The following is a 21,762-nucleotide window of genomic DNA, read 5'->3' as shown; positions in this document are numbered from 1 at the left end:
TACTCACTCTCTGAAACTCCTCTTCTCAACAGTCTCAGTCTCAAAAAAAAACCTGGAACTTTCCAGCAACCTTGATTTTTCCTGGGCATCATGTTGTGACACGGCCCTGATCCAGAGGGACTTACATCTCCGCGCTTTTCTGTGTATCACACACTTATTATTTTTATTAGTAATAGTATTGTTGTGGTTGTTGTTGTTTATTTCAAAGGTGCCACAAAAATCTGCAGCATCACACAGTGGGGAAGTATGGGGAAGAGGACCAACAGACAAAATACAAGACATACAAGAAGCTTAATACTGTACACAATACATAAAAGCAAGGTAAAGAACATGCAAGTGGCTTGATTAAGGAATCAATTTGACATAGCCATGGATCCATGTATAAAAAATGCATGTCAACAATGCAGAGATACTTGCTCATAACCTCGGATCAAGGCTCAACAATCTAAAACATAAAAAGTTCTCTCTCATTTTTTTTTCAGTTGCATTTGGATTTCTAGGATATTGTCATAACAGTAATCCATTTATGAAGTTACGCATAACAATAGAAAAGCTAAGTGCATACATGTTTATTTTTGCTCTTAGAAGCTAGTGCAATTCAGCAATAGTAGGTTTCGGAACTGCACAGTGCACACATAGGCCCTTAACCCTTACACTGTTTGAGAACAATGCTCAATTTAACATGGTAACATTTTCAGTATATATATATATATATATATACACACACACACATACGTCCATACATACACACACACACGCGCACACATTACATTGATCACTCTTTGCACACTAATGGCAGTTAGAGTTGATTGGAGATCAAAGTTTGAGATGTGTGGAGTAGTCCCACATACGCAAAGGCTAGTATTGCATTCCAATTCTAATACAAGTAATAACAGAGTATCAGAATAAGATACAGTGGAATTATAATAAAAAGTAAAATACATCATGATGATAAGATAGTTTATCAGAAATAAACAAGTTAAAGTACACGAGTAAAATTGAAAAGAAACTATGAGAAGGGCAGACTTCTTTTGCCACTGGTGTGTGGCTTCCTCACTGAGTTCTTTTTCTAGTACTCGGACTATAACAGTTCAGTTAGTTCAACGCAACAGTCCAAGCCGTATCACCCAATATTGAGGAGCGTCACTGACAATGCACAATGGTCACTTTGTCAGCAGAGCCCCAATTCCCATTGCTTAAAACATTTGGCCAATTATTGCTTGATTTACATATTATTATTATTATATTAATGATAGAGCACTAAGAATTATAATTAATATTATATGATGCAATATATTATTGCTGATATGGCCTGGGGAATTCTTAGGGTGGTTGCATAGAAAATGATAAAGGGCAATGGCAGTGTATTACTCCACCCTCACACCTTCCTCTTATCTTGATGAAAACCAGCATTAGGTATTGCAGTGAGAATTTTTAATGTACAATGACAGTATGCTAAGTTAGGGGAATATTATTGTTAAAGTGAAAATATTGTGTTTAACACACTACTATTATTTCCGTATAACTTCCTGTGATATCAAAATGTTCAAACAGGTAAATTGCTGTTGTATAGAGACACATTAGAAGGTAAGTGGAGGTTCCTTGCAACATTTATTCCAAGCTGTGATTTTTTTTTTTCCTGGCATAAAATCGTCTACACGTGACAGACCTCAGTGCATAAAATGAATGTACCCTTCACATTTGCTCTCAGGAATGAAGAACAAGGAACATACTGATTTTACACCATTCTGTGCTGCTATCAGTGCCTTTAAAAAAGTCTGCAAGCTCCCAGCTGGAATAGATGAAAATGAATAGTCTAACAAAATGCTGTCACCCTGGGCTTCCTCCACACTTTTCCTACTTTAATCTAAACCATGGTATAAAACACCAGCTCAACACATGCTTTACAAGCTGCCTACAGCCCCGAGAAATTACTGGCTAATGAATACTTGAAGTAGGAGACAAGCTCTGTTTGGATTCAGTTCTCAGCAAGGAATTTAACACAGTCTAGACATCACGGAGCACTTGTTTTGCAAGAATACAGATTGACAAGTACATTATATGAACCTAGGAAAAACATATCCACACATATATATTAATTACTACTTTGGCTAGAACAGTTCTTTACCTCTATGTGTAATTGTACTTTAAAAAACAGATGGAGCAGCCACAGTGCAAATGTTTTACAGGGATGTGCATGGTTTTGTGGATGAAGAATCTGTGCGATGAGAGGATTTTGGATCGGCTGCATGGGAGCAGCTCCTAATTTTCCATTAACATGTAAAGCTAGATTTCTTTTTAAGACTTTAAAGCAGTGGAGAAGACCCATTTACTGGGTGCATCCTGCTTTGTAGAAGGACATACTGTCTTTTGCTCCCTGTTAAATTACCTAATTTTCACCTTGTGTCTCATCCCTAGACTTTTAGTGGAACCCATTTTGTGCTTTCCAGTTGCACATCTGCAAAATAGCCCATTTCTAGACACGTCAACCAATGTAATAAAAACAATCAAAACACAAATATACTATATGTAATAAAGATAGTCTTGATATCTCCTCACTTTCACAATTAATTTAAGCCATAAATGTGGCTAAGCTGAGCAGTATTTTAGAAGAGAAACTGAAATGTTTAAATCAATAGTGAGAATGCTCCTAAAGTATTACTTGGTTGGACTTCGAAGTGACTTTTCACTCTTTTCACCATTTACGTTTTCAGGACTATTTTGAAAATTAGGGGAAATTGATTTTCTTGTAATTGTTTAGAGAGTGGTGAAGTGGTTGTGCAACTTGAAATGCACTAGCTAGACAAACAACTGCACCTGCACATATAAATAAGCAGTGCAGGTAGTCATTATTTGTGGTTTGCAAACAACCCTTAAGTCACACATTCTAACAGTCTTGATTTAAGGAACCTATAAGCCGGCTTCCCATGGATCAGAACTTTTGTCCCGATTATAAGACAGTTGGGTATCCCACTAATGCATGTCCCTGCATTGCCATGCTTACCAACAGCAGTTGTGTATAGCATTAAAAGGGTTTATAGGGGAAGGCAAAGGTGCTGGTCCAAGAATTTGGAAGAAATGGACATGTCTTTAGGAGGATGTGTGATGCCCCAACATGACTTGATCGTGAACCCGTGTTGCATGCATTTTGTTCCAATTCCCAAATGCACAAAGTTGTGAGGTATACCCTAAGTACTTGGTTAAATTTACTCTGGAAAATTACTAGTGTCTAGATGCAAATACTAGATGCAAACTCTCCATTTAATACTGTCATAAGGTTGCTTGTTATGATTTCAAGGGCTTAACAGGGAGGGAATGGGTGTATGCACTTAGTCAATGTACAGTAAGGGCGTGTCAAACTCAAGCACAGATTCAAGCTATGGTCATTTCAAAGGTATGTGATTTTCAGTCGTATCACTTGCACCAGCTGTAGGTCTGGTGTAAGCAGGGCTGCCAAGCGGAATTCAGGGCCCCGGTACAACAACTTCATGAGGCTCACCTTATAGTTGAGCATGTAAAAAATTTCACCCCCACATTCAATAGCCCCCAAACCACCCAATCTTAAATGAATAGTCCCCATTATTAAATTGCCCCACCATCACCCCATCAACAAAATTGCACCCATTAATTAGCCACTATCTACCTTAGAGTACATTGCCACAAGCCCCCTGTGCCATCACATACACAGTCGGCAGTGAGGGCCAGGGCCGGGCTCCCTGGCATGCTCGGGCCCGGGTAATTAGTAGCACACCCCTCTCGGCGGCCCTGGGTGTAAGTGCTGATTACTAGTAATGACGGCTGTGTATACATCTTAGAACATGTGTTTGCAATCAGGAGCAAAAATGTATCTAATGTACAGTAGACATTAAGAACATCCTAATAAATATATGCCATAGGAAAAAAAAAAAACCTTTTATTTTTTAATGTTTTATTAACAGACGACATTCTGTGCGTTTTTTTGTAAGTTGATATTCCCCATATGTACTGGACGTATCCTGCAGTGTCTTTTGGCGACCCTATGTAACAGGTATGTAACGTGTGCAACAATGCAGTAATGTAGGTAATAAAATATGGAGTACTTGCATTACTTACTTGCCTTACTCTAGATCAGCGCTGGCCGGCCAGTGGTGCGGAGTCTAACGAACCCCCTGGCGGGATGTGCTTCGCTGCAGAGGATCGCAGGTCGCGGTCCACTGGTCTTCCTCTAGAGGTAAGGATGTAGGAGGTAGCTCACGATCACACTGGAACCGGAAGATAATATGAACCACTCCGTGGTCAGGATAGCCGGATCAGAATACGGGAATGCAGAGCGAGACGTAGTCAGGAATGGCTGAGGTCTGGTACACTGGAGCAGAGATATAACGTGGTCAGCAAGCCTTGGTCTGGTACACTGGAGCAGAGATATAACATAGTCAGCAAGCCTGGGTCTGGTACACTGGAGCAGATATATAACGTGGTCAACAAGCCAGGGTCTGGTACACTGGAGCAGAGAGTCTGGGAAGTCAGCAAGCAGGTCTGGTACACTGGAATTACGCAGAATCGCCAAGTCAGGAACAGGAAGAAATTGCTCTGATGCTGCCCAGGCATCAGAGCAGGGTTTTAGTAGTTGCAGCTTTTGAATTCCCCGCCCTGCAGGTTATGTGACAGCGCTGCCGAGACCCAGAAGAGGAGAGAATCGCTGCGCTGGAACGGGGACAGGTGAGTTCGTAACACCCTATAACCAATGTATGGGTGTTTTTTATAATATGTACATTATGTTCAGTTTGTTAATGAGTCAGGCCCATAAAGTTACCTTATTTAGTAAGCATGGAATGGTTGCATCTAAGAGCAACAGAGGTTAAGCCTGAATATGAGAAGCATTAACCCATGAGCGTTCCTCAGGACCGACGTCCCTCCAATCCACCAGATACTTGACCACTCCTCTGTAAGTCTTTGAATCCATAATTTGTGTAATTTCAAACCTCTCCTGTTGTGAAAATTTGGGTACCACAGAGGAAGATGCTGGAGTGGAGAATCTGTTGATGAATAAAGGCTTGACAAGAGAAATGTGGAAGGAATTGGAAATATGGAGAAAGGCAGGAAGCTGTAACTTACAGGAGACAGGATTGATAACCTGTAGACTCTTATAAGGTCCGATGAACCAGGGAGAAAACTTCATTGAAGGAACCTTGAGACGGATATTCCGGGTGGAAAGCCACACCTTGTCTCCTATCTTGAGTGCAGGAACTGCCCGTCTTCTATCGGCGAACATTTTGTAGCGTTTGGAGGATCTCCTGAGACAGGTAACAACTTGGGACCAAATAGCAGAAAAATCTCATAGAAGATCCTCAACAGCAGGAACATTTGAGAACTTGGGATGCAACCCATTAACAATAAAGAACGGTGTAGAAGAGTTAGATTCATGAAACAGGTTGTTGTGAGCGAATTGGGCCAGGGCAAAAGATCGACCCAGTTGTCCTGGTTGGAAGAATAAAATATCCTGAGAAAGGTTTCAAGATCTTGATTTACACTTTCCATTTGGCTGTTAGTCTGTGGATGGTATGCAGAGGAGAAATTGAGTTAAATGCAGAAACATTTGCATAACGCACGCCAAAATATGGAAATAAATTGAACTCCTCTATCGGAAACAATCTCTTGAGGACAGCCATGGAAACAGAATATTTCCTTAATGAAGTGTTGTGCTAAGACTGAGGAGGAAGGGAAACCCACTAGGGGAATGAAATGAGCCATTTTTGAAAAGTGATCCACCATGACCCAAATGATGTTAAATCCTCTACTGGAAGCAAGATCAGTTACAAAGTTCATGCTGATGTGTGTCCAGGGTTTGGATGGTACTGGAAGAGGTAAAAGTGGACCCATAGGAGTCAGATGGGAAGATATGCGATGAGCACAGATGTTGCAGGCAGCCAAAAATTCCTTAACATCTGAGCGAAGGGAGGGCCACCAATAACTTAGAGAAATGATCTCATAGGTTTTAGGGAATCCTGGGTGTCCAGTGAACCTGGAGGTATGATACCATTGCAAAAGTTTCTTCCGAAAAGAGGCAGGAACGAATGTCCTCCCAGGAGGAGGAGTAAAAGACATAGAGAGCGCAAGTAGGCACTTAGGGTCCAAGATAGAATGACTTAACGGTGGATCGGAATACTGGATGGAGTCAAAGGCCCGGCATCCGCTTTCTTATTTTAAATGGCCCGGCTTGTAAGTCACATGGAGGTTAAAACAAGAGAAGAAGAGTGACCAGCGAGCCTGACGAGAATTGAGGCATTGGGCCATTTGAAGATAAGGTTTTTGTGATCAGTGAAGATAGTGACCACGTGTTGAGCCCCCTCCAGGAGGTAGCGCCATTCAGAAAGAGCCAGCTTCATTGCCAATAATTCGTTATCACCTATGGTGTAGTTTCGTTCAGCTGGTAAAAACTTGCGTGAAAAGAAGGCGCAGGGTAGGAGTTTGTTGGATAACGACTTTTGGGAGAGTACAGCACCTACACCCACTGCAGAGTCGTCCACTTCAAGGTAGAAAGATTGGGAGAGTAAATAGATTAGAGAATAGAAGCGCAAAAAATATTATATGCCAAAAATATTATATGTTTTATTCTATTAAAACATTGTATTAAAAAACAATTCTTAAATATAACAGTCTATGATTGTAAGACTCGATGGTGCACATGAGATCAAATAGTCTATTACCGCGGTAAACAGTGGATAGCAAAGAGGATTCTTTAACTTTATCAGCAGTCGAATAGAGATTAACTCTTAATATGTGCCGTATAACAATTTATAACTCATGGATAAAACAAGAGCTTCCAATAATTGTGGAGCTATAAGTCCCTCCTACAGTTGAATGCGTGAGCTAACCATGCGGAATTAGTAGTCCACAGATTGTCTCCTATTTAGGATTATACTCACTAAGACAGCCAATTTATTACCCAGCTCTGTGGGTGACGTATCCTCCAAGCTCACCTCCAAGGGAGACAGCGGTTAGCTATATTCTTTCCTCGGTCTACAGCACCTGGTATTAACAGGTGGTCTCCATTACAAGTACTAACCAGGCCCAGCCCTGCTTAGCTTCCAAGATCAGACAAGATAGGGCTTGTTCAGGGTGGTTTGGCTGTATGTGGTAATAAATGGTATATGATGAAAGCCTCAGTCAGGTGTCCAGAGCATAAGTAGTTGATATTAATAGGGCACAGCATCGTTGTTTCAAGCTAACTCAGAAGAGAGGGTGCAGAAATCAACAACGTAATACGCCACTGAGCGGATCCCTTGAGGATGCTGGCCGAGGCAGAAGAGACACGTCCGGGTTCGTCAAAAATCCAGCGGAATGCCGCTAGGAAGGTGGTATAATTACTAAGCAGAGGGTCATCTAAATGTAGGCAACCTTGGTCCTGTCAGTCGGAAGGTTCTGTGACTGTAACTCCAACTAAATAGAACATTGGTTTAAGAAACCACGACAGAGTTTGGGGTCCCCATCAAATTTAGCAGGAGTCGGTAGCCTGAGAGTGGAGGTAGTTGCGGCAGCCGCTTGATGAGCAGCTGGTTTCTCTGGAGGAGGAACGGGAGCAGAAAGACTGTATGGCTTGCAGAGTATCCAAGCGGACGGTCAGGGCTTTAAGGCACTGTAATAACTGGTGGTGTATAGAGTTCTGCTGTTCAACTCGTGCAACCAAATGTTGCAGCATGTCTTTAGCTGGAGGTTCTCCCGTGGGATCCGACATTTTTTGGCCTGTACTTACTGTCACGAAATTCACTTGTAATCTTAGGAACCCTTGAATCGCCCTGATTTGGCACAACTCATCCGAAGGGCGCGGGGTCTATGGAACAGGTGGTCATCGCCAGGAGCCCCCGTAGGTAGGTATGGTCTTTGCAGCCCCTGTCCCGCAGGCCGCTGCCCCTTGAGAGAGTATCAGGCAGATTGGTTTGAAGAGAAGTGAGCAGGTAGTGGAGTCACTGGAACAGCGTGGAAGTCCAATACCCTAACTGCAGACAGGATTCCAGAAGCAGAGAGGGAAAGAGCCACTTGCAGGGAAGTGAGCTCAAACAACAGGCACCTGACAGCTAGGTCAGGTGTTTTAAATATCCCTCCAGTAGATTTGTAGCAATGAGGGACGAGTGGGAGGCATTAAATGGAAGAACGGGTCTGCGCATGCGCAGACCCAAAAACAAGATGGCGTCTGCCATCGTAACGATGCAGCCGCGATAGCCGGGACTTCTGCCTGCCGGGGGAAGCTAAGACCGCCGGTACCCGCTTGCGGGACCGGCGTGTGACAAAAATATTGGAAACACTGGAATGGCAGCTTAGTCACCCTTGTGATCCCAGTATAATGGACTATGATTCCTATGATCCCTGTCAATTATACTGAAATAGCAAAAAATAAATAAAAACACACAAGCACAAGTATAAGTGCGATCAGCAAGTCATTGACACCCACACTCATCTGATGTTGCAGTGAAAATTTCAGTGATCTGTTTGGCTAATAATGATATAGGGTACACATAGAAGGTAGTCAGAACCTAATCAAGCATACCTTAAAAATCTACTGCTATTTGTGGCCCTAGTCATCCAGAAGAAGCCACTGGGAAGCAGTTTAAGTAAACTTCCTTATTAGTAATATGGGGAACGATTGTTTGTATGGAAAGAAGGGTACAAGCCTCCAACCAAGTACTAGGAGCCTTAAAGGCCAACTCAGGTTCTTGGTAGTTGGGCTTAGAAGAGAGCTAATATAGCATCACTGTTCAGCTTCAATAGCTTGACAAACTAAAATTCAAGTTTAGAAAGAGACTTATCTTCACTGGGTTTCCACAACAACATACTTGTCCCACTAGCTTTCAGCATTACACACTAAAAGGTATAACTTGCTGCTTTTTGCCACTTATCTCAGAGATGGCACTTTTTTTTTAGAAACAAAATACAATACTGGGTCAAGTGCATAATTAGTACGAAGTCAGCATGGTTGAAAACAAAACAAATGCAGGGAATATAGTTCTTCAGTATTAATTAGTTACAACTAAGCTGTGCAATACATTTAACTAATTGATGTTAAGAAATACTGTCAGTATGTCAGTATAAGCCTATTTACTGTGTATGTAATCAACTACAAGTTAACAGTCTACAGTCATGTTCATTCAGTCTAAAACAGTGGTTCCCAAAATTTTGCAGTTCGCGGCACCCTTAGAGTCTCCAAATTTTTTCAAGGCACCCCTCCAATATAATTATTGAGCAGGCCTGTTTTAGAAGTAGTGGGTCAAAAAATTGTAATAAGTATTTAGGTCAGGACAGAAATACTTATTTAGTTGTATGCAAAAATGCCCCCTCTGCATCCAGACACTTTGCCCCCTCTGCATCCAGAAACACTGCCCCCTCTGCATCCAGACACTCTGCCCCCTCTGCATCCAGACACACCTCTCCTCTGCCCCGCTGTCACCCTCCTCTGCCTCGCTGTCACCCTCCTCTGCCTCTCCTCTGCCCCGCTGTCACCCTCCTCTGCCTCTCCTCTGCCTCGCTGTCACCCTCCCCTGCCTCTCCTCTACCCCGTGGTCACCCTCCTCTGCCTCTCCTCTGCCTCGCTGTCACCCTCCTCTGCCCCGCTGTCTCCCTCCTCTGCCTCTCCTCTACCCCGCTGTCACCCTTCTCTGCCTCTCCTCTGCCCCACTGTCACCCTCCTCTGCCCCGCTGTCACCCTCCTCTGCCTCTCCTCTGCCCCGCTGTCACCCTCCTCTGCCTCTCCTCTGCCCCGCTGTCACCCTCCTCTGCCTCACTGTCACCCTCCTCTGCCCCGCTCTCACCCTCGTCTGCCTCACCTCTACCCTGCTGTCACCCTCCTCTGCCTCTCCTCTGCCCCACTGTCACCCTCCTCTGCCTCTCTTCTGCCTCGCTGTCACCCTCCTCTGCCCCGCTGTCACCCTCCTCTGCCTCTCCTCTGCCTTGCTGTCACCCTCCTCTGCCCCGCTGTCACCCTCCTCTGCCTCGCTGTCACCCTCCTCTGCCTCTCCTCTGCCTCGCTGTCACCCTCCTCTGCCTCTCCTCTGCCCTGCTGTCACCCTCCTCTGCCTCTCCTCTGCCTCGCTGTCACTTTCCTCTGCCTCTCCTCTGCCCCGCTGTCACCCTCCTCTGCCTCTCCTCTGCCCCGCTGTCACCCTCCTCTGCCTCGCTGTCACCCTCCTCTGCCCTGCTGTCACCCTCCTCTGCCTCTCCTCTGCCCCGCTGTCACCCTCTTCTGCCCCACTGTCACCCTCCTCTGCCTCTCCTCTGCCCCGCTGTCACCCTCCTCTGCCCCGCTGTCACCCTCCCCTGCCTCTCCTCTGTCCCGCTGTCACCCTCCTCTGTCTCTCCTCTGCCCCACTGTCACCCTCCTCTACCTCTCCTCTGCCTCGCTGTCACCCTCCTCTCTCTCTCCTCTGCCCCGCTGTCACCCTCCTCTGCCTCTCCTCTGCCCCGCTGTCACCCTCCTCAGCCTCCCCTCTGCCCTGCTGTCACCCTCCTCTGCCTCTCCTCTGCCCCGCTGTCACCCTCCTCTGTCTCTCCTCCGCCCCGCTGTCACCCTCCTCTGCCCCTCCTCTGCCTCGCTGTCACCCTCCTCTGCCTCTCCTCTGCCCCGCTGTCACCCTCCTCTGCCTCTCCTCTGCCTTGCTGTCACCCTCCTCTGCCCCGCTGTGACCCTCCTCTGCCTCTCCTCTGCCCCGCTGTCACACTCCTCTGCCTCTCCTCTGCCCTGCTGTCACCCTCCTCTGCCTCTCCTCTGCCCCGCTGTCACCCTCCTCTGCCTCTCCTCTGCCCCACTGTCACCCTCCTCTGTCTCTCCTCTGCCCCGCTGTCACCCTCCTCTGCCTCGCTGTCACCCTCCTCTGCCCCGCTGTCACCCTCCTCTGCCTCTCCTCTGCCTCGCTGTCACCCTCCTCTGCCCCGCTGTCACCCTCCTCTGCCTCTCCTCTGCCCCGCTGTCACCCTCCTCTGCCCCGCTGTCACGATCCCTCTAACTCTGAATATCAATGTCAGTGACAGCTGCTGCGGGAGAGAGGAGTCTACTGGGTCCCGGTGCCGGGCGGATTGGTAAGTTACTGTGTTCTTTCTTTTTTTTTTATATGTCTGGCCTGCGGCACCCCAGTGATAGCGCCGCGGCACCCCTGGGAGCCGCGGCGCACAGTTTGGGAACCGCCGGACTAAAATATTAATTTAAATATTTTTTTTTAATTAATTTAATAGCTGATCGGAAATTCTTCTTACTATCTTAACATTTAAATTTTAAAAAGTTCAAAGCAGTTCAATATATGTTGTGTTGCACGGTGTTATTCTATTTGTAAGAACATTTTTTTAAATTATTATATTTGCACCACTTATCCTTCAAGAAAATAATTAATTGGGCAAACAAGCTTGAATATCACACAATTGCTAACTGTGAGGCAATCAGAACACTCTTGATAGACAGATTTTTTTAGATCTAGTAATGGAGGTTAATGAAAAACTAAAGGTGGTCACAAGGACGTGTTATAAACCCACAGCCGAGAATTCATATTTAAGGGCAGACAGTAATTAGTATGCAAAATGCATAGAAAATATTCCTAAAAGGACAGTTTGGATCTAAATATAATTGTACAAGTAATGACTAATATAAGTAATATATTGTTATAAACACACTTCAGGGGCCCTCTAATCTTCGAAAGAGCCACACAATACCCTTAATCTCAGGAATTGGTTAATACTCTTTATTTTATAAAAAAAATAGACATATATATCTGCAATAACATATCAGCAGGCATTTTGTTTCAAACTGTAACAAACAAATCTGATAATAAAGCAGAAAGGATCTAAGAGTCACAAGTAAAGACTCTGAGGGTCATATGCAGCCCTAGGACCGCCTTTTGACTATCACTACTGTAGATAAAAAGGGCCTGATTCATTTTCAGACGTACGTCCATTTGTGTATCATACCTTGCTTGAAATAGCTCTGCACAAGCTCAGAAATGGACCTTGCGCCATTGAAAATGTGGAGGGAAGTGGAAGACTAATATAGACCATGCACTGAGGGTGTTCCGACATAGATCCACCAATTCAATTCCTTGGTTTCTTGTAAGTGCACTTGACTTCACCAATATCATTTGCACCAGCTACAGGTCACATGTAAATGCCGACCGCCAGTGGTGACTGACAGGGCATAGTCTTAGTTTTAAAAACTACACATATGCATGCCACAAGATAGCACAGTAAAACATGTATTTGTAAGTAAGGTAGACTACAGAAAGGCATTATATATATATATATATATATATATATATATATATATATATATATATATATATGAATTTTTATTTATGTATTTAATGTTAAAGATGCATATACTTTTTCTTAAAATCCATATTTTTATTAATGATTATTCTACTAAGAATTTTTAATTTATTTTTTAATATGCATTATTTGTTATGTGTTCTGATGTGACCTTATATTGTTCATATACTTTTGCGTATACTGCAGTCCGTTCTTTTCTATCTACGTACGAAAATTACTGTGTAGGCATTTTTGTCATGAAACTAGGAGTGCGTAGCTTACTGGGTTCAGCACTACTCACCAAAGAGGCGCGGAGTCTAACGTGTTCCAGGTCTTCGCCAGGGACCCCTGCAAGGGAGTATGGACTTCGCTGCGAGAGACACGCAGGTCACAGTCCTGAGTGGGTGCACCCAGTGAAGCGTGCAATATGGAAGAGGAGTCAGGCGGTCCGGCACAAGTCGTGCGTATCCAAGGAACAATAGGGAAATCTGAAGCGTGGTCAATAACAAGCCGGGTCAGGTACCAGGAGCACGGGAGACAGGAGAGTGGTCAAACGAAGCCGGGTCAATAGACGTGGAATCCAGGGACAGGGGTAGTCAGGAACGTAGCCGGGTCAATACCCTGGAAGGCACAAGAAATGTATATATCGCTGGAGCTCAGGAGACCTAATACTCTGGCACTCATTAGGTGCCAGAGCCTGGAATATATAAGGGAAGGGGGCAGGGCTACCTATCGGCAGTGGTGACGCTGAACACCACCGCCGGAGACTGTGGACAGCGTCCCGTTGCTAAGCAACGGGACGCGTGGTTGCCATGACCCGGAAGTGGGTTCCGTCTGGTTGCTAGGCAACCAGACGTCTATGGGCAGAGACAGGCGCCCGTCCCTGTGCGGAGGATGCGGCACAGGGACCGCGCCTGACAATTTCGCAATTACGTGAGATGTACGCTGATCACCATGTTTTGGTTTGGGATGTGATTTTGGTTCTAAAATGTATCCATGTTTTCGTTTTGTTACTGGTTTTGCCGAAATGTCCTAAACGTTTTTGGTTTTGGATTTGGTTTAATTAAAAATTGGGAAAAATAATTAAAATTATTTGATTTTGAGTTGTGTTTGCTCCTATATTACTATTTATAGCTTATTTTTTTTAATGAACTCTTCACAATTGTCCAAACTTTCACCAATTGTGGCTAAAGTCAGCAGCAAGCTGGTTGGTTAAAATTAGTGGCAGAGTAGCAGCAAAAATACATGGCAGCTTAATAAATTATACAATCCCTAGTGGCGTAGCAGTCTGCATAAAGTATCTACATGTGGTTTGAGATTAAAATGTCAATGTTGATTCGTCCTTTTTGCCAAGATCAAGTATAGTATCTAACCTAGTACAGTTGGTTCAGGATGCCCAGTGGGTCTTCTTGGTCTATTGCTGGAAGCCCGGTTGTTTTTGGAGTCTGAGTTGTCTGTGCACAAATTCCAGTTTGTTTTCAATTTTTGTTCATTTTTACGGGGTTTGGGCATAGCCTCATTATGGGCTACCCTCTTCCCTTGTTGTCAGAGGCTCCTTCCTTATAGGAAGGGCTGAAGAACCAGTTCCCTGGGAGAAGCATCAGTAGACATTTAACAAATGATGAGAAGCCAAGGGAACAATGTTAAGTGGAGCAAGATGGCTTTGTCCTTGGGACCTCCCACTCGGGTGTGATACATGTTCGACAGTTACATGATTGACATAATATGATGGACACCCTAATAGACAGGGTTGGAAAGTCAACAATAATGCCATTGACATTATTATTTGGAGGACAATTTAAATGTTGACAGTATTTATTAAGTGGACATTTGAAATGTAGACAACATTATCTCTAACCATAGCCCTGTCCCTAACCCTATCCCTAACCCTTTCCCAATCCCTAACCCTGTCCATATCCATTTTTTTAGTACTACCATTTTAAGGAGAAGTTGAAGTGTGTCATATGGAAATTGATCTGACAATTTGGTCAGAAGGAGCTGTTTTCATGTGTCACGATTTGTGTCATTTGGGCTGAGTTTTAATATAAATATTTCCAAATAGAAGAGTTTCTTTTTTTTTTTTGTTTTATGCCCAGGAATGATAATGCACTTATCATGGACTGAGGTAGTGGTAACTCTGGTGGCTGACTTAGTTAAACACAATCATCATAATTCTCTTTATTATCTCGTTCAACTACAACACATCCATTTTCAGATTCACAATTATCCCTCTCATCGTCCTGCACATTTGCAACTTCCATAGTAGCCTTCCAGGTTTCTATGTGCAAATCATTATCATTAATATTAATATTACTAGTACTACTACTAATTCTCACATTTCCACATAGCTCAGAAATTTGGGAAGGAGGCTGCTCTATAATGACAGTGTCATAATCTGAAACTCAGACTCACATATTGAACTCACGGATACTCTCCTTAGGCTCTTCTCTAGATTCTGTGAGTGCCCTCAGTGTTATTTTCAGCACTGATCTGACTGTTTGGAAGTGATAGTGACAGACCTACACTTTAAGCGAGAAGGTGGTGATTGGGAAGTTAAGGAAGATGCATGACCATGCTGGGCCCTCTATTTTCCAATGGCCTTTCTAGTATGTATACCAGTACCAGCAGTAGCAGGACCCTCACTAGCAAAAAGTGGGCATAGTCTGAGCCTTGTCTTGCCACTGCTGGTGGTGTAGCGAATGTTAGCTTTTTGTTGGACAAATCATCTCATTAATCAGAAACTTTGCTCTTAATCCTCCTCCTTACAGCAAGACCTGATGTTTTCTTTGAGATTGAATTTGACAAATAGTCTTTGGATTTTAAGGACATGACCTTTTTTACTAGTAGAAGTCGTAACAGTAAAAACACTACTACTGCCAATACTGGTACTGGGATGCTCCTGATCTGTAGTGTGATCCATGGTTGCCAGGAGGAGTGATGTTACTTGAACAAGTTGGGGCTACTTGTAGCTGTCTGTCACCACATCAGGTTAACATCCAAGAAGTAAGGGAAAGGAGGGAATGTTATCTTACCATTCTTATGACACTGTTCTACAATATGCTTATAATTTTAAAAAAATTGTTCTTATTCCTTAACAAAGTAATTTTATATTTTTTGGGGAGATTATACTACTCAGAGTCAAAGAAAAAAACACCCTGTTTTTTGGGGGTTACTGCTGCTCAGATTCAAGCACAACACCCTATTTTTTGTCTTCTTAATAAAGATGTCACTGACTGCCCCTGACAAAATTTTCTTTGAGTACAAATGAAAAAAAACCTTTAGAGAAAAAGTTTAGAGAAATAAATATATTGTGCTTTTGGGGTTCGGTAATAAATGTAGACACCGTATATGTTTGCAGATACCCTGTCGACATAAAAATGTTGGCAAGCTAAATGCCGACACTTCCATTCACATTCATTGTGATTGTCGACATTGTGATATCGACAATCAGACTGTCGACATTTTCAAGCTATCCCCAGAATGGAAGTGTCAGCATTTAGCCTGCCAACATTTTCATGTTGGCAGGTTAACTACCGACATTTCCAGTGTCGGAAATGTGACCACATCCCAGTTTTTTGGTGGATGCTGCTCACAGTTAAATCTTGTTTTTTGCCCGCTTCATAAAGATGTCACTAAAACTGACCCTCAGAAGTTTGCTTCTTTCACTAGAAAAATGTTGGATTTTAAATTAAATAAATGTAATTGTTTTTTGGGGTGTGTTACTCAGAGTCCTATAGCAACAACACCCTGTTTTTCTCCACTAAATAGAATTGGAAAGAAATACTAGTTCAGAATAATATTATATATAGTACCATATAATAGAGATATATTTAGTATACTATAGTATATATACACATAGTAGCCAGTACTCTATCTAAATGCTCAGACAGACTGACACCCATCAAACTATTTTAGCTGAAAGATCACTGCATAAATAAACTGCATTTAAAATAATCACAGCTATTGTTTTCTATGTAAAATTCCCTTCACTCTGTCTAACTCTCTAGTCACTCTCTACACACTATTAGAACATAGGGAGGGCAATATATATATATAGAATATATTGTTATATATGGAAGTATTGTTACTTTATGTAGTTATCTCTGGTGGTCTTGTGGAGGACTCACCTAGCTGCTTCGGGGCCCGGTGAGTGTCTCCGGTGTTGCACTAAATCACTGGGCTCAGTAGCAAATCCGGAGCGATACGCTGCCGACTCCTGTCAGGTCTGGTCAGAGGATCAATCAGGGCTCACCACCCAGACAATTACTTTTTTGGCGCCATGCCACCATTCAGTCAGCGCATGACATCGGCGCACCATAGGCTGTTTAACACGCCACTCACCACCATTCAGTCAGTCCAGAGCTGGAGAGCACAGTGTAGAGGAGCAGAACTACGTGGTAGACACAAGAGAAGAGTGATGGAATCAGTGGAGTGAGGCTACAGGGAGGGTTACCCTCAAGAAGCAACAGGAGAAGAGGTGGAAAAGAAGACTGAAGACTGCTTGCACCAAGGGGATCAAGAAGAAAAGACAGCGGTGGGGGAGCGTTGGAGAAGACCCCGGAAGACGCAGGAACCAGGTAGAGGCCCCATGGGCAACACCTCTCCCGGGGCCCCAGCCCACATCTCGCTCTTTCTTCCTTTCTAAACAGCGAACACAAGGCTCAAGCCATATTCCGGGTACAAGACCTGAGCAGCAATTATGGAATTATGGTTGGCTAGGAAACCAGGATAGAGAGCCCCTGAACCCCTTTGAGTACCAAACAAATAGGCCTAAACTCCCTTGTGTACCAGGCAAGTAGACCTGAGGCACCACTAACAGACGGAGGCCTGAGTCATCACCAGAAGTGGAGACCTGACTGAATATTGTGGAAGTTCAGCAGCGACTACAAAGCTGGTGCACCCAAGACAGATACATGCCAAAAGCCTGTGGCCCTCTAAGTAGGACAGTGATTGGGTTGTGATCAACTTCGGTCAGGGGCTGGGCAGTAGCCTTGGAAGGGGTGCCCTGCTGACCAATGACTGAGACCAGTGTGCTCCCCAGGAGGGTAGGAAAAAATAATGTTTTTGTGGTGATGGAGTCTAATTTGATCCCTGTATTTGCTCCCCTTCAGCTGAAGGCCAATCACTGCCTTAGTTCCTTGAATTGTTCGCTGCACATGGAGAGTAGGCAACAGTACTACCCAATTGGCAGTATAGCCCAGCCCTGGTTTGAGCTACAGCAGTTTAGGCAGTTGGTTTCAATTCAGTGTGCACGGATTTGACTTCCAGTAACCATGGTTGGTGGTTCCACTTCCAGGCTGTGTGTTCCATGTAGCTTACACTGAGTTCCAGCAGTGGCCACTGACGGTTCCAGGCGAGTTTCCCCGCTTAGCATCACATTGTTTCAGACTGGTCCCTGAGGTGGACACTTGCTAGTCTGTGGAGGTGTAGCCTCCCCTGTAAGCCCCTTGGTTGTAATTAGGTGTTCACTGTTAGGAAAGAGGGTAGGTTGTGCTAGTAGTTTATCCTGGTATTTCCCTATAGGGTTTGGGAGTCAAGCCCTACTGAAGGTAGGTTCCTGGTTTCCTCTCTCATCCATGTATGCTGTATTGGTGTTTTGGGAACTGTGTGTGGTACCTAGAGTTAGCAAGTTGTAAGTTGTGCAGACCTTGTCACAGAGACTGTTGATAGGATCAGGGACTGACTGTTGTGTTATAGCTAGTATAGGTGTGGTTGGCACATACCAGCTGGAAGATAGAGTGTGGGTGGGCTGTCTTCTTATTGCCCTGTTCCAATAGGCACTGATAGACAGAACGCTGATGAGCGCAAAAGGAAGGCAGTAAGTCCCGGTGAGTGTCACCTTCCTGTGTTAGTCCTCCTCTTGGCAGAATACTTCTTTGCACTAAGTATTCGCAGCCCCATGTCCAGGCCAGAACAAATCAAGGGAACAGCCAGTGGCGTATAGAGTCGTGTCTATACTTACAACCGTCCACTTGTGCAACTGTTATTTTCCTGTGAGTACTCCTACCTCCTGGTGAAGGAACTATAGTGTGGTAAGGTAGAAGTATCAGTGTGAGTCCATCATCTCCCGCAAGTGTTGCAGTCTAGCGAGGACAGGAAGTCAGGCAGTCTTCAGCCGTCCGCATCATGCTGCTATGCATACACGGACAAAAAGTTTGACTTTCCCGACTTTCTTCAAGAGACCCTGACTGAGATGGACGCAGTTTTTGTAGCTGCATACCTATATATGTTATAAGTCCCCAGATACCTCATAAACAGTGACCAGACACTCCCTATGTATATTAAAGGAGTCTGCCCACAATAACTATATACTGCACGGATGTGCAGCTTACAATATAGCTTTATAAAAAACCATTTACATATATATAAATATACAAGTGTATAGTCAATTGTTAGATTGCTGACTAACATTAAACATCTCTAAGTACCTGCTTTTATTTTGCGGAAATTACATTTGGCCTCATTTTCCGATCTTATTTTGACTACTCGAAACACCAAATCTCCAATCTCTGGGATTTCTCCAATTCCGAACCGCTTATTTCTAATACTTACAATCAGATTGAAATGAAAACGTATCTTAAGATACAATTGGGTGTGAAAACAGTCAGAACTATGCTCAAGTTCAGTGCTCTTTGCGTGCAAGTTACATTCGAACTTGTATCAGGCCCAGTAAAAAAAGTGTTTGTAAGAAAGGAGGGAATGACAAATGCTTTATATTCTTTATTAATAGATTTTCACAGGGACAAAAAGCAGTTTGGAATATTGTTAAGAGTCACTGTGGTATTCTAAAAATGATTTTTGCATTTAAAGCAAACTGTAATGATAAACCTATATTATAGTATTATTTAGGAAGTCTAAAGCGTATATTTATCAAGCTGCGGGTTTGAAAAAGTGGAGATAGTGCGCAGAGCAGCCAATCACATTCTAGTAATCATTTATTTAGTACATTCTACAAAATGACAGCTAGATTCTGATTGGTTGTTGTCATGGATATGCTCCCAGCTGCCGTAAATGTGGGTGTTTGCTGTAAGAGGTTACACACAGTCTCTCTCTACCTATCACACAGGTTATAGACCTACTGAATCGCCCCCCACACAGGGCTCTCACACCCCCACACACTTCAGGTTTTGCCACCACCTATTGAATACGACAATAGGACCCCAATATACTGTCCCACATTGGCACACCAGGCTTCTGGCTACCCACAGGCTAGCAAGGCCCACACCAGCAAACAAAGAGTTAACTCTTCACACCTTCAGACTCTTGCACAAATGTAAATGCAAGCACACACTAAACTTGTTAATCAAATGTATCAACATATCACACACCGGCATTCAAAGAGTTAACTTAGTAGAGCTATATTCTTCTTGGCAGGCTAATGGATTTGATAGAGTATCAAGGACACAACTTACTAAATTTATATATTTAATATACAAAAGTACAGAGCATTTAGATATAAAAAATTATCAGTTGACATAACATACACAAGCAAAGCAGATTAAAATAAAAGGGGTTACATTCAGAGTATCACTTTCATGAGTTGTATAATCTTTGCCATGAGACATTGGCTAGGAATATGGACAGCTTATCATTGTGGATTGATATTCCCAAAAGACTGGCAATTTGTTGTAACTGGTCTCAGCTTTTTAAAGACACCTTTCCCACCTCCCAATCACCATTTGCATGTTGTCTGATTTACTACCCAATTCTACTATGTGACCTAACTTTTCTGTGGAGCGTCACACAGACCCAATTTTATTATTAATAAATCCCCTATGAATTTGTCCATCTTTTGATTCCAAACAGGCCTAGATACAGTGTCTTAGTAGAGCTTACCCTCATTTTCTTAACGTCTCTATGTGACAGAATGTCTAATTTGGCATATGAGCTGCCCTTTATCATGCTATTGAGGAATATGTGGCTGATCACAACTTTTATTGATTTTAAGTGGCATATTTTAAAACTGACTTCTTTTGACTATATACAATTATAGCCAAGTCAGCACATGGCCTCTTTGAGTCAGACACCCTTCTGAGCGGTTCCTAAAAGTCTATTCTGGTGTCCAAAAACTAACTTGTGTCAGGATATAGCTCACAGCAGGGGCTCTTTGAAGTTGCAACAGGTGACACTGCTATCTCCTCACATTGGAATGTGTAAAGCAATCAAATACACATACAACAGACTTCACATTTTACACTTTAGTAGCTAAACTAATCAATGGATTGAATTGATATACCATATTTACACTGCAGTTATGATTTAGGCCTTATTTCCCACAAATAAATGATGGGCTAACCCTTATAAATAACTGTAAGTTCTCTATGTTCACGACAGTTGCTATACTCAACATTTCCACTTTTTCAAACCCGCAGCTTGATAAATTTACCCCTAAGTGTCTCATGTAGCGTTGGACACATTTTACAAAAAAAATGCAATCGCAAAAAAAGTCTTAAAAAGGGACGTAATTTCTTACTTATTCTGAGTTGCACATAACTTAAGTTACGTGTGACTTAGCATATTATGTTAAATGCATCTGCTGGATGAAGATACATTTAAAGCATATTATAAGCATTAAGAGTATGATATGCTTTAAGCGTATCATGATGCAGAAGAGACGGCAGTCACTGTGATCAAGTTGATGATGGTGATTGCCATTTTAAGGTAGAAGAAAAAAAAATGCTAAAAAACCTCCCCGTCCTAAAGTGATCCAAGCAGCACTTGCTCCATTTGCTTCAATTGTGGTGAGATGAACAACATGGTGTCACTCTGCTAAATCTGCAATCAGCACCAGGATATGACAGGCTGGGTTGATCACACTATGATAGCAAATAATTTGACAAAACCCCAGCATGTTCATCATGGGGATGCATTCTCTAGGTTAACCGGGACCATGAAAAAATGATGTGCCCCTTCAACCAGGACAAAAACATGTCGGAGGATCTTTGGATAATAAAGTATTAAATGATAGAAAAAAGTATTTTTCTATGTGATACTACTGATTCCAGCAAGTCCTGGCAGTCATAAACTGATTGGGTATGCTAACGCTTGATTGGTCAGACTGTCAGAAGGCCCTTCTGATTAGTTAGTAGTGGCTAGATCCCACAATGTTTCAGTCACAATGAAATACATTGATACGATTGACACATTTTATGTAAGATGAAGCTGAATCTACATAAAGAAGTACGTTTACACATTTTTTGTACACATGTACACTACAAAAATGTGTATTTTTACACAAAAAAGAAAATGTCCAACTCTACCTGAGCCCTAACTGTATAAACCACATTTTGGCACCTACCTGTAAGGAGCAATTTATCTTAAGGTCCCTCCCAACTTGATCTGACACTAGAAATGAAACCATGTGGTGATAATAAATGTGATAAATGCACAGTCTGCTCTCTTCTGAAATGTGAGGATCATTTTAAATCTAATGGAAATAAGAACAAAATCTAAAATATTAGTTTGTACATTAATTATGACATAAAAATAGAACACACAGCTTGT

The sequence above is a fragment of the Mixophyes fleayi genome, chromosome 2 (genome assembly GCF_038048845.1).
Source record: "Mixophyes fleayi isolate aMixFle1 chromosome 2, aMixFle1.hap1, whole genome shotgun sequence".
Taxonomy (NCBI): Eukaryota; Metazoa; Chordata; class Amphibia; order Anura; family Limnodynastidae; genus Mixophyes; species Mixophyes fleayi.
Note: the sequence above shows the minus strand (reverse complement) of the source record.